We start from the raw sequence: 14,992 nt of genomic DNA, 5'->3' as shown, positions 1-14,992 counted from the left end.
ATAGCAATCAAGGAAGTTTTGCCAATGAAAATGTTGTTATTGTTCCACCTCAATTTAAAATAATTTTAGCGCTTTTGCTTATTTAAAATTCCAGTTAAGTACTGCAACTTTTCTGTTCTATTCTGAGGTGCTCACAGTTAACATAATTGTTTTATGAAAATAAACAAAATCATTTATTCACCTTAAAAATAACTTGTTATGGGGAGGAGATCAAGCAAGCAAAGTTTCCGACCTGCAGTTTAAGTGCTGACAGTGTATAAATACTGACTGAAGACAGAAGTCAATTAAAAAAATTCTCATCTAGGGCAACTTGATGTGCCTCAGCACACTTTTCATCTTTTCATCCTTTACATTCCCTAACTACACACCTGCTTTATGCATGCTCAGCAGTGCTATCCATTGTTCATCTTAGTTGTGAACTCCAAGTAGGGTCAGAAAGAAGAAAAGTTTTGCTATCCTATTTATTTGTCCATTGTCCTAGGAAAATAAGCACAAGGCTGTTCTCTAACATAGTGGCACACTTTGAGCGTTTGATTCTGTAAATTCCAAGTTATTTGTCTACACTGAATGTGTTCCTGATTTAGAAATAAGAGTCTCTTTTATATATATCTCTCTTTCTCTATCTTACTCAGGTATCATTCTCAGCTCATACTGTAGCTCCACCTTTTTTTCATTTTTAAAAGAAATTTTATAAGTTGCACAATAAGAATTCTGGAATAACCCTAGCATCAGATAGAAAATATATTGCATAATTTTGCTGCCTTTCTCCATCTTGCCATTTTTTACTACCTTTTTCACATTTTTGTAAATAATTCAAACAAACATTAGTATGCAACTTACCCCTTGGAACACTTTATGACAAACTATTATTTCAGTGTAAATTAAAACTTTCTACAAAGTCAATTTTTAAGGCATCAAAAATATAGTACTGAAACCAGTGCTGTAGATCACAGGTTGACAAGTTAACCAAAAGACACTTCTAGGATTAGAAATAAAAATACATCAGGAATTAAATATCTGATATGCAGTGACTATTATATCATTACAAAATACTGCAAGTTTACATAAAAGATTGACTTTACCTGCTTGAAGATTTTGTGTAACGTCCATCACTATATGATATACAACAGTATACAACCTACCTGAATACATCGCCTTATAGTTGTACTTTGCATCACTCACTTTTGACTGTATTAGTTTAACAAGACATTCATTTGACTTTCACATTAAATTCTTGACTCTGCATGTAGCTTTTGCTTCCTGTGCACAAGGTACAGCGCAACGTAGAGAGCTAGGGAGATAAGTTGTATAAACCTCTTTAAAGCAAAGCAGTGTGCGTTGTAAGAAATCTTCAGAATAGTACCAGAAACAGCATTTTCTATACATGTTTAGCCACATTTATTTAATTGTTTGGACAAAATGTTGTAAAGCATATTAAAAAACATGGTTATGTTTCAAATAGATGAACAAAAAGGAAAAGACACAAAAAAGACTACTCTCATAACCCAGAAAACTTGAGAGTCAAGTATAGGACAATATAGTATCAGATTTTACATAAGGAAATGAACTGCAATAAGAAACATAAATGAAATGAGGACAGTTTCAAAACTGTCTACATTAGGTGAAGGTAGATTTTTCTTCACTGAACTAAAAATTACAGAAAGGTTTAACTGAGCAGATTGTCAAAGAAAGTTACCCCAAATCACGCTTTTTCAATACATCTTCCAAGTCCGAAGAATAGCTTTTTCACTACACTGAATATATTGTCTCAGTGTTCTGACATGAAAGTAAGGTTAGAAATGGAAAGACAGCTAGAACATATCTGCCCCAAACAAATTCTTTCAAAAGGAATTTTGTATTTTGAAAGAAAATTCACAAAACAAAAGAAAAAAACTGTAATTGTTTGAAGAGATATGCCATAAACAGGGTGAAGGCTATAAACAATTACATGAAATGAACTAAATATAGATTTTAAATACATAAGCAGGTTGATGCTCATGGTCATAAGCCTGATACTTAAGCTACTTGGTTTTGTGCAAAGGTGGCATATTTGTGCTCTACTTGTGGCATAGTGTCTTTTGTTTTGTATGTTTAAACACAAATCTGAAAACATCATTATTATCCAACAATGTAAGCAGCACTACAGATGGACTGAAATCCTAAACTTAAAGCAAGTATTTAATCAGCCAATTTTTAAAATAAAAAGATTCAGAATCGAGAGAAATAATCATCCATCACGCAAAACAATATCATTTTCTTTCTTTGGCCCATTAAGCAAATGGCTCTTTTCATAATCTGATAAGTGAACAGCAACATGATACAGCTGGAAAATTTGTGAGTTTGTATTGCTAGGAAAAAGAAGTTCATATCACACTGGAGCTTAATTCAAAAGCACCTTGTACAATGTCGAGAGACACGTCTGAAACTCAGAGCCGTACTGCCGGATCAGTATGGTCTTCCTTTCAAGCTACTTAGAATTAGGCTAATTAAGCATTTTCAAAACCCTTTTTTGGATGTATGGTTGTATCTTCGCATGGTGTTGTACTGTGTTATATGATTTACCACTGCTTGGAGCCAACCTGCCTTTTGGGGAATGAAGACATGCACTAATATGCACACATCTACAATTTACTTCTATTTATTATACTATATAAAATTTGTTTACATGTATATATATAAAAGTGTGAGGATGACTAACAAACTCTAGTATCTGGCTCAAATTCCCAAGTCACTGGAAACAGGCTCATGTGATAACAAGGTGCAGCATGAAAGGCGAAAACAGTAAATAGAAGAATATCTTAGCTATAAGGAACTAAATCCTTAAGGTGGAATAAATGCAGATGGAAAAAGGATTTGAACCTAGTCAGGCCAAAGGTTCGTCTAATGTCTTTTGTCCAACGCAGGCTAAAAGCAGATGGAAGATGGGATCATCCCATCTGCAGATATGCTTGTGTTATCTAAATCCAAATGCACTAGAAATGCATATGTGCACACACACATGCATGCACATGTGTGTGTTATGGTTATTGCCATAACCAGCGTTATGGCAAATTCCATCCAGGAACATATACAGTAAATTAACTGTTCACGAGCTGCACATCTTAAAACTAACCTCTTTCCTCTCCTCCTTTCTGGAATAGCTTTGTACTAATATTGCTAAAACCAAGACGTGAAATTCCGATCACACTGAAATCAATAATTCACAAAACTCTCTTCAACAAAACCAACAGTTTACCTGGGTTTTCACTTATATACTTTCCTCACTATTACTTATTTTTAGCTTATTTTGCTTTACAAGTGTATAATAGTAAAGTTTACAATATGCCTTGGAAAAGTGACCACAGCATACGCAGTAATCACTACCATGAAAGCCACCATTTCACATTTTTCATGGTTTCAGGAAAACCAGTAGTAAATTTCTGTTTATAAAACTTTAATTCTGAAGCCCATAATGTAAAACATTTTATTACAGAGTCTATCTCATTCCCTACAAGTATGTTTTGGAATGATTTGTCAATGGAAGTGAAAATGATTCCATGTTTCCTTGAGATGTTATCAATAAATTACTGCAAATTAGCCAGCAAATAAGCCCCATGTTGCTATTGCTAAATGTTTCATTTCCACAAGCTCTTTAGAGAGCCAGTGCATTATCCCACTGAACTACTGAAATAGAGAATTATGTAGTATTAAAGGTGAGGTATGTGTTTATAGAACGTATTGAATGCTTTCAAAAAATAAAGACCTGTAGCCTTTCATTGATTAAAAGCAGTTTCTCGTTTTCTTTAAACCCTTTAAAAAGCCTGTGAAGATTTTAATATTCACAGGATTTACACACAGGTAAAATAATAGAAGTATGGTTCTCAGAACAAAAAGATTTGCCATGTATTATCGAGCTCTCTAATACCGGAGCTCTTCTGAAAGGGCTGATTAATCATACTATTTAAAGGTTGTGACACATTTATGCCCAGACTAATACAGGCAAAGCTAGTAATTCACAGTTACAAACCTGTGCAAGAGACAGCTCATGTGGTGGGACATTTGTTTTAAATTCTGGACCTTTTTGGACCCTGCCTGTTGCTTTGTGTTGAAGCCAGTTAATTAGCACATCTTAACTCTTTAATGATTTGTGTGTTAAGAAAAAAAAAAAAGAGGCCGAATTTGTTGTTATTTGGGTTTTCTTTGAAAAGACTTTGTCATTTAGGTTGACGCAGAAGAACCATAAAAACTGCAAAGAATAAGGATAATAATTCATATTGTACGTCTCCTTAGCCAAGACAATAAAATTTTAGAGTCACTTTAAAAAAAAAGCTATCTGCAGAGCATTTATTTAAAACACAGAAATAGGTGTTGACCATAAATATACTGAAGATGTCAGCCTAATTTGTAAATAAATATATAAATGGGTTTTAGTAAATTCTGAACATATATCTTCAAGCTTTATAGAACCAAAATTTATTCAAGGCAGAACAGTATGAAAATTTGCACAGAGAGACACTGGATATTTGGGGCCCTCAATCACCCTAGAACCCTTGGAGCTGTGCTGATCGTGGGCAAGGAAAAGGTCATACTGGCATATGCCACATAAAAGCTTCTCTCACCAGTTCATCCAAGCCGGAATACTGACCTTTCAATTTATTTGCCTTACAAGCTTTCACAGCATTTACCCATAAAATATATGCCTTGCTGCATCTCTTTCTGACCCTCTCTTCCACCAAAAAGAAGAAAAATGGGCTGCACCCATGGTTTCACCTTCCCACAGTATGAACTGAGAAATGGGGTTGCAGCGGCTGACTCCAGGAGCATTGCAGTGAGGGGGGCAGATGTTGATCAGGCAGCACTTTATCCACAAGTATTCCTCCTGCCTGCCCCATGCACAGTCTATATTGAAAAGAAGGGAAACCCACATAAGCACGGTCTTACGAACCAGGTCTTGGGCTGACAGCTGCATCCTGGGGTCAGATGGGCCATGTGTTGAACCCTACCAAAGCAGACTACTTCAGAGGGGTCTTTAAACCAAGAATACAGGAGTCTTTCTGCAACAGCCAAAGGAAGAATAGATCCCACGCAAGCAACGAGGGCCAGCCTACACTCAGACAACTTTGAAAGTGTTCTGATGCATAAGACACCTTGAAGAGGAAGCAGAAGACTGAAAACTCCATCCCTCTGGACAGAAGCTATAGCAAGGACAAAGATCTGAGCAGTCAGCAGGGAAGGCTTCAGAGAAATGAAAGGTGGACTGCTTTTCTTCAAAATTAGGAGCGAGGTGGGAGAAAGCAATTCTATGTTCTTTGCGCAACCACAAAGAGGAGGGAAAGTCTGGGCACGGGGAAGATGAATCAGTGGAAAGTGAGATTCAAAGCCTAAGGTAATTTATAGTTAGCTCTGTTAGGAATATTCAATTAAAGGCTTTGAAATGCAGTGTAGGCAGCAATGAAGAGTTTGGCTTCCCTCCAAAAGTAGCTGCACTCACACCCAGGACCAGGACGGTCTCAGGAGGGGTTAGTGGAATTAATGGAATTACTAGAATCTCCTCTCCTGGTCAGAAGTTAGTGCTCCTGCCTGACATACCAAATTATTCACCATTTAGATTACTCTTGAGGCACATTTGTAAATGGCAATATTGAGTCTCCTTTATGTGTAGTTCAATATTCTCCATTTGACATCACAGCAGCCATGATAAAAATATGTGGCCTGAGAGTACAGTTAGGAAAATATAAGAATGAATCAGCAGTTTGATTTCTCCCCCTCCGACTCATGCATTTTAACTTGTTGGGTTTCCAGTTTGAATGTTATCACTATTTCATTAGGCCATATCTATCTGTGTTCCGGTTCCTGAAAGCTTATTTGGCATAACATTCGAATTCGCAGTAATGAGGAAAATACGCTCTTCCATCATCAATATGTTACCTTGATGAATATCTCTCTGTGGGAAGATATGAAATGAGTTAATGTACCTGCCTATTAAAGCCACTTCAGGAGATGGCTGAACGTATAGGTGACCTATTAGCTAAAGAGAAATTCAACCTAAGGCCCAAGGAAGAAATACAGATGTATCTAAAAAGTGGATTTATTACAGTTATTTCTCACAGATACTCATAGAAAAAGCAGATGTCAGCAAAATTGAGAGTGCTAAAAGATCACACTAAAAAAAGTTAGGTAATTTTCAGGCATTTGGATTTTGCACATAAGATGATAGGGAGGCTTATATGCATTTTTTGTGCATATAAGGCTTTTTATGACTTCCTCGTACCGGAACTTAAATTATCTGTCACAGTAACCAAAAAACCTTCAGCAGAAGATACTGAAAATATTACCTGAAGAAGAGAGTGAGGTTTCTATTTAGTGATCAAAGTTGCAGATGGGAACAAAATTTTGGGTAAAATCTAAGGCCTTTGGATGACAATTTGTTTTAGAGAATATTATCAAGGGAATTACTGTTCCAGAACTATCTAGAGAAGCGGAAGTCAAAGACTATAATATAGATATTAGTTTCCTTTTTTCTTCTGAACTTTTTGCAGTGCCACGCAACTATTAGCATGTAAGGATAGCTAAACCACTATTTTATAACAGTAAGAAAATGCAAATTACTAAACTTATATTTGCTTTATTTATACTTGCTGGGGTAAATACTGATAAAAGCTGGTTTATCACTGAAAAGTCAGAATTCCCACCACTTGGGGAGTTAGAAATTCCCATGCTCACAAATATTCAAGAGTATCAAAACAGTTTAATAGAATTTAGAACAAGAGAAGGATTTATACAGAAATCTGCTAAGTAGGGTTTATCATTGGTAAGCTGAAAAGGACTGGAAAGGTCTTCCTAAAATGTTAAGTTTAGCTCCTTTTTCCCTATGCATGAAGCCAGCTATTTGTAAATACACCTCTTTAATAATATCAGTAGCAATCAGTGTCTTTAAACAGTCTTTTGTTACTGGCTGGTTTCATCTGGGTTGTGGTTGTTTTGGTTTGCTCTTGGTTTTGTTTTTCTACTGAAAGTATTTCCAATGGAAACATGTCCCAGGATGTGATGACTCAAACAGGAAGAAAAAACCCAACTTTTCTAATATCCAGACTTAAGTTTAATCACAGTCAGTTACACATTTTGTTATTTGGCTTGCTCTACCTCATTGTGTACCAGCAGGATGTATTTATCAGCAGGAATCTTATGTTCCCCCTGACTCTCCTACACTATACAAGGCAAGGTTTCATAAACCCCTCTGTAACGTGGGCTCTGTAACTGTCATCTGAACAGTATTTAACTGCATGTGATCCGGTTTGAGTTCACATCTTTTTTCAAGCACAGAACCACAACTGAATGAATTATTCTAAATGAGGTGTCCAAAGTGCTACTAGTTCCTTCCTGCTACTGGAATAACTTTCCTGGTGCGTCCTATGATCGTATTTGCATTTTTACACAGCTGTGCCATGCTGTCAGCTCATACTTCTTGATTGACCAGTAATAGAGGTATGTTCTTGTCCTCAGTTATTTCTAAGTAATAAGCCCACAATTTACAGCGGCATTGCATGTTATTGCCTCCAAATGACCTTTCATCATACACTAGTTGGAGTGTAATCCCATTTCTATAATTAAAGTTCAAACAGCCTTTCTGACTGATACTCCTATATTCCTCTGAGTTGCTTATCGTGGGAAAAGCTCCTTCCTTCTCCTATTCTCCTTGGCCTTTGTCTCTCCTTCTCCTTGCCATCATAAAATTTACTTGGCACTGAACTATTATTTATATTATCTACTGCATTTTATATTATATTTTTACACAAATATTTAAATTAACTTATTAAAAAATGTCGGTTCCTCTTCCTCGGTAACTAGAATTACAAATTCAATTATTAACTCTTAATTGTCTCTCAGTATCAAATGGTCCTGGTCTTCATCAGGTAAATTGACACTCTTGTATCAAAATAGATGTTAGCTTTTTATGAGAGTACCTATCCCAGTTATTTTATTAAAGAATATTGATTTAACCTCTTTTGTGATAATACTGATGGGAGTTGGAGGCTGAATGAATGCAGTCTTTTGAAAACATACCAGTTACACCGTAAAGGAAATTGTCAGTATTACCAAACACTGAAGATCTTATTTCTTGCTGCAAGCATAAATTTAAGGATAATGAATAGCAATGCTTTTAGTGTACCTTGAGACATGTTGTGAATCCTTGCAGTAAGACAGTAGAAAGCAAACATAACCAGTGCAGGTTTGAAACAACATAAATACTCTGTAATATTAAAAATTGATACTTCTTAGCCGAGACAAATGACTTCTGATATCTCTATTTAATCTAAAGACATTTATTTTATTTCACCCAAAAGTATTCAACTAAGTCAAGCCAAGGACATGTCAGCTTTACCGCAGCTGTCATTCTCCCTCTCATTTAACAGTCAAGGAGTTAAAGAAGAAAATCTATATGGGACTGGCAGCTCATTAATTGTGCACACAAACACACACATAAATCCCTTCGAAGCATATTAGCTTTAAAAGTAATCTCCTGTCACCAAAATTGGCACATGAACTATGCAACGTATATTAAGAATAATTATTCATCAGATCTATCAGATATCAACTGCTGACAACTTAAGGCTCTTCACAAAATAAATTGGCATTAACATACACACAAAATATAGAATGCATTTCTATTTTCAAAGGATATTAACTCTCTGTAATACTGTTTTTGTGTCACATGACCCTAGAGAGTCATGGGGTTTGCAGGCCTTAAAACTGTGAATTTCCATCTTTGTCTTTGGTTTTCTATCCTGTTTGACAGAAAAACTATCTCATAAACTCATTCACATATTGGACATGCTGAATAAGAACACTTATTGGCCACATACTTAATTTCCCTACAGCTCTCTGGCAATCTGTTAGATTTCTACATGTCTCTGACACCTCCAGCTTATTTGTGAACAATTCTGATCCTTAAGGAATAGTTTGGAATCAGTTCCAAGGTATTTAAATACTTATACTTTAAAAACATACCCCCTCAAACCAGATTCGTCTGGCTGTACTAAGGCAACCTTTTGTTTCTGAGCATATCAGCTGAGCATACGCAATTGCTAATAGAGGGGTTTTTAATTCAATTGTTAATACAAGTGTTTGGTCAGCACAGAATACATGTGCTATTCACGTGGCGAAAATGTGCTGACCCCAGCATAATGTTAAGTATGTTTTGGTCTGTATTTGCAGTCACGTCTTAAGCTAGGAATTTTGCCAGACCAGACTCACTTTCCAAGCAAAGGTTTGGTCAACTGTTGAATACATCCTGGCAGCCTTGTTTTAGCCATTGTCATTGGACAGGCACTTCCTTCTACTTCAATCTAATACCACATTTTATTTCAGTGACTGAAAATCAGAACACATATTTGATACTACCTAAAAGGTACACCTGATTTCTCAAGTGTCCTTACAATAAAAGCATACAAAGTGCAGGGCAAAACAACATCTGCTTTCCATGTTTTAATTAGTAAAACTTTCATTTTGGTTTTAGAGGAACAAAAAAATCAAAATACATATATATACATCCCTCAAATATAAACAGATGTGTACACTGTCATAAGCATGTAATACAATCCTCTTAGACTGTATTCTGTAAAGATGCAGTGGTTTTAAGCCTCTTTTGTTTCCTTTGCCTCTTTCTCAGTGCTATAACGCAGTCCTCAGTGTTTGAGCACCAGACTTCAAATGAGAGATCTATTCAAAACATGCACAGACAAAATAAGTGGTTTCCTTAGTAATGGGAACTATGTGAAAGCCTCTGAAACAGCTCCTCCTCCATTAAGTCATTATGTACATGATCCTTTCTACCCCCAACTTATTAACGTAAAGATAACTTTACATTTAAAGAAAAATACCTGATGTGCATCCACAGCTTTCGGCAGTTGAATTACAGAGGAGAGGGGAAACATTTACTGCATTCCTAATAAAATAGTTTGGGTTTTAATCAGTAAGGATGTTATATGTTCCAGTGACCTTTTAATTAATTTTCTAGATCTGCAAGTTGAAAAAAATGAAATTGTGTTACTAAACTACTAAGAACTTCACTTCAGTACCCTTTATACTCCAACTGCTTATTGTATTTGATTTAAACTACCATTAGGTAACCATGTTCAGAACACACACGGCACATATCTGTGCTGTTCCTTTTCACTACCAAGATAACTTCATAACAATTACCCATGACCACAGTTTGAGAATGCTATGGATGGCATGGGAAAATTACTACAATATGCCTCTTAGTCTCAGAGTAAAAGTAACTAAAAGAAAAATGATGTTCTAGTTCTAATATTTTGCTTAGTGACTCTGCACAGATTTCTAAATTAGCAATATACCTCTTGTGCAAATAGTTATGAAAACCAAATAATCTAGAATTGCTATTGTTGTCCATCCATTTTAATATTAAACCACAATAAAATGTAACAAAAATAGTCTTTGTTTAGTATCATCAAAAAATTTAAGAAATTCAAGTCTGAAGTTCTGCCCTTGAGAAACACTGAAGCTTACCATACACACTTTAAAAAATAAATGTGACATTATCAGGGAAAGTGGCTAAATTTAAAAAATTGCTCAGTGGGGGAAGGAAGTTCCCTCTGACTGATCACGTACTATTTGCCACACTACACAGCATTAACAGAAAAAGGATAAACCTGTTTCAGATAAAAACTCAGTTAATTCTCCATAGAAAGGAAAGCAGACACGAGCAAAGAAATTGAGAAAGTCCCCTCTATAAGGACAGGAAGTTCAAGATTTACCACCACCCATCATTACTGCCACCATTTTCTTCATCAACCTCAGATAGAAATTAGCTCAAAGAGCCATGATGCTAAAAGGTATATCCCATGTACGTACCGGGTCCCACGAGCAACAAGCAGATCCTTACGCAATCAACAACGGCATCTCAGCTTTAAAGATCTACCATTGAGAAGATTCCAATAAATTATATCCAATTACTACAGGTTACAAAAACTGAGATGTCATCACAATTAAGACATAAACATACTGAGATGAAATCAGTTTTAAAATGGAATACATACACTGAGCTTGAAAACCTCTTTACAGATCCCATATTTCATCCACCTAATCCAGCTGCACATAAGGATTCTCTAGCTGCTTTTCACTACTCCATCTTCATTAAGATTCCCACACAGCATAGCGAGGTTGTGGTTGCTATGTGTGACTCACTTCCAGCCTTCAGCAGATGCTGGTATGCCAGAGATTCTTGCCTATTAAAATAGAGCCAGGGATGAAAATTAGAACAACTCAGATATCACTCTGAGTTGAACCCAACAGGTATAAAACATTTCAACATTTTTGAGACCTCAGGCCATTCCTGAGGAAGGCTGCCTATAGCTCTGGGACCTATAATGAGGAAAGAGACTATAACTCTTGCCTGGGATCTTGTCCTTTCTGTTTCATAGAACACAGTTGCTCCATGAATAGGTGAATTTGCTGGAGTATGCAAAATCCCCTTGATCACTGTTGTGGTTTAGCCCCAGCCGGCAACTAAGCCCCACGCAGCCACTCACTCACTCCCCCACAGTGGGACGGGGGAGAGAATTGGAAGAGTAAAAATGAGAAAACTCATGGTTTGAGATAAAGACAGTTTAATAGGTAAAGCAAAAGCCGTGCACACAAGCAGAAGAACAAAATATGGAATTCATTCACCACTCCCCATGGGCAGGCAGGGGTTCAGCCATCTCCAGGGAAGCAGGGCTCCAGCACGCGTAATGGTTTCTTGGGAAGACAGACGCCATCACTCCGAATGTCCCTCCACCTCTTCCTTCTTCTTCGTCCCAGATTTATATAGTGAGCATAATGCCATATGGTAGGGAATATCCCTTTGGCCAGCCTGGGTCAGCTGTCCTGGCTGTGTCCCCTCCCAGCTCCCCGTGCACCCCCAGCCTGCTCACTGGCAGGGCAGCATGAGAAGTTGGACTGTCCTTGACTACTTAGCAGCAACTCAAAACATCAGCACCTTATCAACACTTTCTCATCCCGAATCCAAAACATAGCCTCACACTAGCTTCTGCGAAAAAAACTAACTCTATCCTGGTTGAAACCAGGACAATCACCAAGATAAGCATCAGCTCATCACCACTGCTTTCATTCATCCCCCTCACACGATTGAATTTGCCTGTACTATACATCTCCTTTTACTATGCCGTTCCAGATTTTGCTAAGTCACATAGCACCTACTACCTACGTAGCTTTTAATGAAGTAACTTGTGCTTTGTGTAGATGTGAACTTTTCCTTATGCAAATTTTTTTACAGGTTCATGGTCTAGATTTCTTTCCATCCGCTTTATCCCTATCCTATCAACACTAACTCTGGGATCTGATAAAAGAAAGTTTGTAGCAGGTTAAGTAATCTGAGCATAACACTTTCCATTATGAAGTACAACTGTATTTAGAAACTTGAACTCATTGTTGGCAACAAGCCTTTCATCTTCAAAAAAGACAAAGAACTAGAGCTAGAAATGTTGCTTACGCATATTATTGAAAAAATTACTCAATTTCAGAGGGATACGCATTAATAAAAGTTACTCCTTGTCTGTATGGAAACACAGACCTCAGGAAAATGTCAATAGTTAGTTGCCAGAATATATAAAATGTGCATGACAGTGTCAGGTTGATGACATTGCACTGAAAATGCTGGCAGAACAGGCTTACACAAAGTGGTAGTGCTTTTTTCTCTCTTCCAGGCAAATCATGCAATGACAACTGCCTATAATTAATGAGTCAATTAATAAGTTAACTGATGAAGTCACAAGACAGACTTCCTTAAATGTGAGCAATTCTGGACCTTCATCAGAAAGGAATACCTCTCCACACCTCACATGGAAGATACACTAAGGGTATGCTTTGCAGAACTGGTGAGAATTAATCTGTCAAACACCAGCTTTTTTACTCTAAGGGCTATAAGAAGAAAGTGCGAAGAGCTGCCACTCAGCTCTCTTCCTTGTAGTTATGGTGCCTCAGAAACCAAGATGAATACAGCGATAAAGCTATTCGTGTCAGCTCTTTCACATTTGGACATAATCTGTAAGGATACACACTTAAAAAGATTTTTTTAAATTGCCAAGTTCTGATATAAAGTGTGCCATCCTAGAATTTAAATCAAATACTTGTGGGGTTTTTGTTTTAACTGCATAGTATTTACTTCTGTTTTAACTATACGTGCTGCATTCTAAAGACAGCCTAAAAATACTGACAGTGGTCACCGTTAATTCCCTGAACCACAACAAGTTTACAGGATATTAAAGTCCAAGGATGCCCCACCTTTCTATGTAATGAAAAAGGAAAAAGCTTTGAAAATCTTTTCCAGTTTTGAGAAAAATGCAGACACAGAACCACTGTACTTTAATAACTAAAGTTTTTATGCATCATATTAATTGTCCATTACAAACAAATAATTACTTAGTTTATTCTCATGTGCACTCAGTAATCAGATAAAATGCATGCTAAATAAATACCTGGAGTTAGCCTATATTACTTTCATCATCTCTCTATCAGTTAGAGAGATCTTTTTTTTTCTCTATCTCGTAACCTAATAAGCTATATATATATAATTTTGGTGAAATAGATTACATTGCTATTTTAAAACCACCAAGCATCACAGTGAAATCAGCAGGAAAATAACTTAATGAACCTTAATCATCATAATTGTATTGGTTTTAAAAGATACTTTTCTCCTGCAGATAGTTTGAAAAAAAATTATTCTTCAGCATTAGCTAAATTAAAAAATTCAATTATTTCACTTTTTTACGAAACAGAACTTTATTATGATATAATAACATTTTAACTAATATGTAAATGTATGCCCATCAAGGAGGTACTTTAATTGCATATATAGTCTATCATAAGAACTCACTTTCTTTATGCAAGTATACTTTAGCTGATTTAATTATTTAGCCCTCTAATTACACAGTCCATAGCAATCAACCAAAATGAAGCACTTCTATAAACTTAATTTTACATGTCAAATCTTTGAATATGTTTTTACATGATTCTCGTGTTAACTAGAAAGCCAGATTTTCAATGAAAGATAGTTGAGTATGTGAGGTCGGGGCAAAACCCAAGAAAGCTTTCATGTAGGGCAATGGTAGACCCTACCTGTTCTCTTTTCCCCAGATCTTCTGTTCCTCCGTTGGTTGAGATAAGAGAAATAGCAGCATTTAGCTGAGTTTAACAGAACATTTTCCTATTTTTAATTTTGCCCAAGCTCGTCATGGTGAACATTAAGTACTATCAGAGGCTCCAAGAGCCACCTCGTGGGGGCAAAGGAGAGACAAGGTTTTACCAATGAGCCATAAGGCTACAGAAAGGTGACGTGACATCTTTCTGTCTGAGGTGTTTCCTGGCCTCACCCCAGACAAGAAGACCTGAAAGGTAACCAAAGATGGGTCGGCCCCAACTTTTTTTGTTATACCTCTTTAACGCACGTTAGAAAAAAATGTAATGCCCATAATAAGAGAATGAGAGAAAATGGATTAGCCACTCGGCCTTCCTCCCACCCTAGAGTACCCCACATATTTGCAGTCTGTCACTTAAATGCCATTATTTCATATATGAGGCAATCCTACTCAGTTGTGTGCAAACTGAACAGCAGACATCTTTAAAAAAATTATAATGTTGTTCCCTGTACTTAGTTTAAATGCAGTATTCAAGAATTTGAGGCAGAAAGAAAAAACTGCTTTATTACAGCCACAATTATGTAAGTACCAGTGAGTCAAACAGGACTAGTTTTGCAAAATTTGTCCTAACTTATTGTAACAAACTGAAATTTATTCAAGAAGTTGGCATTACTTTAATTCACTTTTTATAATAAGTGATTTTATGAAGTGTAAAATAATTTTCTTACAGAATAAAACCAGAAATAATGCAGTCCATGATCTCAAAGTGAATTGAAATTATATATAGTATTCACAAAATAGTAACCATTTTATAATAGAATTCTGGTGCTATTGCTGTTGCAAAAGTACATTAA

At 36.3% G+C, this 14,992-nt stretch overlaps 1 protein-coding gene across 1 annotated transcript in view; it reads right to left on the bottom strand.

Annotated features, from left to right (window-relative positions):
* IMMP2L (inner mitochondrial membrane peptidase subunit 2) overlaps positions 1–14,992 on the bottom strand; it is a 482,301-nt gene that overhangs the window by 233,048 nt on the left and 234,261 nt on the right. The gene's annotated exons all lie outside the window — the stretch shown is intronic.

The sequence above is a fragment of the Phaethon aethereus genome (assembly GCF_964289735.1).
Source record: "Phaethon aethereus genome assembly, chromosome: 1".
Classification (NCBI taxonomy): domain Eukaryota; kingdom Metazoa; phylum Chordata; class Aves; order Phaethontiformes; family Phaethontidae; genus Phaethon; species Phaethon aethereus.
This window is presented reverse-complemented; position numbering and strand designations above follow the sequence as displayed.